Consider the following 4,566-nt stretch of genomic DNA (forward strand, 5'->3'; position numbering starts at 1 on the left):
GATATGAGTTGTGCAGGAGGCACGCAGCATGCGCAGTCTCCAAAGGTGATCTCCGGTATTGGGACCCTCAGGTATGTACTATTTGCACTAACTTGATTACTGGGGCATTTGACGCCCCTAAGTCGGAGGAGTCAAGGGACGCAGGTAGGGAAAAGGTTCGAATCTGGATGAGGGGCTCCCAGAAGAATACTTCTGGCCCCTAACTTCCAAGCGAGAAGATGAGGGCTTACCTTTTTCCTAAGGCATCGGCGGATGCAGTGATTCCTCAGCCTCATGCGGAGATACCACTAGTTCAGATTCCGGTTGATTCTGAAGTCTCGGACGCCCTACAAGACATCCAACTGGAATATAGGATGTCTGAGGTGTCTGAGTACACTGAAAAGGACCTTCTGGCAGAAGGCCAAGAAGAGGAGCTGACCCAGGCTCCGGATACTGAGGAGGAAGAAATCGACGAGGGGTCGGTTACTTCGGTTCAGGCCCCTGAACCTGTTCCCTCAACATCGTCTGCTATCCCACATGATCTGGGAAGGAATCTCTCTTCCATCGTTGAAATGATTCATCAGATGCCGAAGAAGAACGATGAAAAGGAAGCTGCAATGAAGTTGGAGATGCGGAGACTTGCAGCATCACGTGGGCCCCAGAAGAAGCTCCACGTGAAGGATCTTCCTTTGTGCTCGGATGCTAATCCTGGGGGGTATGCCGAGCAGATGCCTATGACCACTGGGAAGATTGTCATATTGGAAAAGTTGGGTTCAATTCCCTTTGAAGAAGTGGAATTCTGGCCAAACAAGGAGTCTTACCCGGACTGCTATGTCCGTCTTAGGAAGAGACGGAGCCGAAGGAAGTCATAGTTTTTGACCATAGTAAGGCACAAGCTTTACTAACGAGCTCAATGAAAAAGAGGGGCTTCACAAACTCAAAGGTACCTGCTTTGGGTGAGAAGCATCCTTCCTTTGTGGCTTCTCCTACCAGAGCCATTCCCTTTATGGAGAAGGAATTTAAGGCTGCCTTGAAGGCGGTTGAGGCAGGGAAACCATGTCCCTCCTCGGAGGAATGTTAGCCTCTGTCCCTGACCTTACCCATGGACCAAAAAGACTGGAAGGACGTCCATTTTACCTTCTCAGTCGGGAAGTTAGAAGCCGATATTGCCGGACGTCAGTTCGGTGAAGACCTTCCAAAGCTGTCAGATTTTCTCTTGCGCAGGGAGCATGAGACAAAAAAGAAACTTGCTGCATCTATGTCATTACAAACGACTCAAGAAACGATGGCATGATATGTTTATGGTAGTGGCCAAAACCCATCTGGCCACAGTAACAAAGGACCTCTATAGTTTCATCAAAGCTAGGAGAGCTTGTAGAGAGTTCGTGTTCGCTTCGGCTGCAGTGAGACACGAACCAAGGAAACTGATCTCCCCTTGCATATGAGGTAAGGACCTCTTCCCTAACGAAGTGGTCAAAGAGGTAGGGGATAAGGCCGCCACAGAGAATAGAAACCTTCTCCAGAAGTGGGGCCTAACTCTTAAAAGAAAGTCCTCCCCAGATGAGGGTCCCCAACCTAAAAGGAAGACTAAGAAACCTAGGCTATCCTCTCGGCCAGCCAAACCTTATAGACAGCAGCAGCAACATTTTCTCATGACTGCAGTGCCTCAGATGGTGGCACAAACCCCAACCACATACCAGTTGGTACCTCGAGCCGTGACATCTCAGTCACCGGCGTTTAACCCAGCATTCGAAAGGCAGACAACTACATTTCGCCCAAGAGCTAGAGGAACAGTCAGAGGTTCATCTAGACGCCCTTCAAGAGGAAGGGGGTTCAGGGGAGGACGCGGTCAAGGAGGCAAGGCCTCAGGTCAACAACAGCAGAAGTGAAATGCTTCCGGTAGGAGGGAGACTTCATCTTTTTCGGGATTGCTGGACCTTCGATCCCTGGGCCCACAGCCTAATCAAGAATGGACTGGGTTGGAGTTGTTACAGCACTCCACCTCCGTTCCCACAATTCTTCCAACACTCTACCCCCGTTCTAGAAGAATATATTCGAGAACTCTTGGAGAAAAGAGTAATTCGAAGGGTGAAGTTCATCAAGTTCCAAGGAATGCTGTTTTGTGTTCCAAAGAAGGACTCAGAAAAACTCAGTCATTCTGGACTTGTCGCCACTCAACAAGTTCATAGTAAACTACAAGTTCAGGATGTTGACACTTCAATACTTAAGGGCCCTACTACCCAAACGGGCATTCACCATCTCTATAGACTTGTCAGACGCTTATTGGTATATTCCAATCAGTCGTCACCTCTCCTGCTACAACGAAGACTATGCTTTCAGAGCCATGCCATTCGGGCTAAACATCGCCCCAAGGATTTTCACGAAGCTTGCGAACGCAGCTCTCCAGCAATTACACCTAAAGGGAATCCAAGTAGTGGCCTACTTGGACGACTGGCTGCTGTGGCCAGCATCCAGGACAGAATGCATGCAAGCTTTTCAACAGGTGATCCAGTTCTTAGAACATCTAGGATTCAAGATCAATAGAAAAAGTCTCTACTTTCTCCAACTCAAAAGTTTCAGTGGTTGGGAATCCACTGGGACTTACTGTCACACAAACTTTCCATCCCTGTAAAGAAGAGGAAAGAAATAGCAGGTTCTGTCAAGAGACTACTAGAATCCAAAAGGATATCAAGGCACGAACAGGAGAGAGTGCTGGGCTCTCTTCAGTTTGCCTCAGTAACAGACCCTGTGCTAAGACCACAGCTAAAGGATGCAACCGGAGTTTGGAGAAAATATGCATCAAACACGCGAAGAGATCTGATAAGACCAATACCGACTCGTCTACAAATGCTTCTCAAGCCGTGGTCCAAAGCCAAGCAACTGAAGAAATCGGTACTTCTTCACCCACCTGACCCCCTCAGTGACTATTCATACAGAAGCTTCGAAGGAAGGATGGAGAGGTCATTCTCACCAGAAGAAAGTCCAAGGAACTTGGTCCAACCTATTCAAGAGGTTTCATATAAACTTTCTGGAAGTCATGGCAGTACTTCTTATATTGAAGAAAGATTCTCCTCGCCATTCGATCCACATAAGATTGGTACTAGACAGCGAGGTGATAGCGAGATACCTGAATCGACAAGGATCGACGTCACCTCAAATCAACCAAGTGATGTTGGCCATCTTCCGGCTAGCGGAAAAGAAGAGATGGCACTTGTCAGCAGTTCACCTTCAAGGGGTCCGCAATGTGACGGCGGACGCTCTATCCAGGCTCACGCCAATTGAATCAGAATGGTCCCTGGACGCAGGATCACTCTCTTTCATCTTGAGTCAAGTCCCGGAACTGCAGATAGAACTCTTTGCGACAAATGACAACAAGAAGTTACATCTTTACTTGTCCCCGTATGAGGACCCTTTAGCGGAAGCAGTGGACGTTATGTCCCTCGACTGGAACAGATGGTCCAGGATTTACCTGTTCCCTCCGCACAACCTTTTACTGAGGGTCCTCGTCAAACTGAGATCTTTCAAGGGGAAAGCGGCAATCGAGGCTCATAAGTGGCCGAACAGCGTTTGGTTCCCTCTGGCATTAGAACTACAGCTGAAGTTTCTACTGCTACCGGATCCAGTTTTGACTCAGCGAGTTCAGAAGTCGACTGTCTTCGCTTCATCACAGAAAATCCGGAACCTGCAGCTCATGATTTTCTCTCCCTAGCGGTGAGAAAAAGATTCGGGATATCAAGAGACAGTATAGACTTTTTAGAGGAATATAAGTCCAAATCTACCAGAAGACAATATGGGTCATCATGGAGGAAGTGGGTGTCGTTTGTCAAGGCGAAGAGTCCACAAAAGATCTCGACAGACTTCTGCTTATCATTCTTCATCCACCTCCATGGTCAAGGCTTAGCAGCCAACACAATATCAATGTGTAAGTTCGCCTTGACAAGACCTATTCTATATGCCTTCCAGGTCGACCTCTCTAATGACATTTTTAACAAAATTCCGAAGGCCTGTGCCAGGCTCAGACCATCAGCACCACCGAAACCCATTTCATGGTCTCTGGATAAGGTTCTTCATTTTGCTTCAATGATGAATAATAAGGAGTGTGCTTTAAAGGATTTAACCCAAAAAGTTATATTTCTGTTTGCACTCGCTTCGGGGCTAGAGTTAGTGAAATAGTAGCCCTCTCGAGAGAGGAAGGTCATGTTCAGTTCTTAGATGGGGGAGAACTGAACCTTTTTCCGGACCCAACGTTTCTTGCCAAGAACGAGCTACCCACCAATAGGTGGGGTCCCTGGAGAATCTGCCCTCTGAAGGAAGATGCATCTCTATGTCCAATGGAGTGCCTAAAGGTCTTTCTTCGTAGAACTTCAGACTTTAGGTGAGAACAGCTGTTTAGGGGAGAAACATCAGGCTCAAATTTATCTCTGAAGCAACTAAGGGTGAAAATCACCTATTTTATTCGCAGAGCGGATCCAGATAGTACACCCGCAGGTCATGATCCGAGAAAAGTTGCCTCTTCCGTAAATTTCTTTAATAATATGGATTTCGAACACCATCGCTCATACACTGGCTGGAAGTCATCCAGAGTAT

Source organism: Palaemon carinicauda, chromosome 17 (genome assembly GCF_036898095.1).
Source record: "Palaemon carinicauda isolate YSFRI2023 chromosome 17, ASM3689809v2, whole genome shotgun sequence".
Classification (NCBI taxonomy): domain Eukaryota; kingdom Metazoa; phylum Arthropoda; class Malacostraca; order Decapoda; family Palaemonidae; genus Palaemon; species Palaemon carinicauda.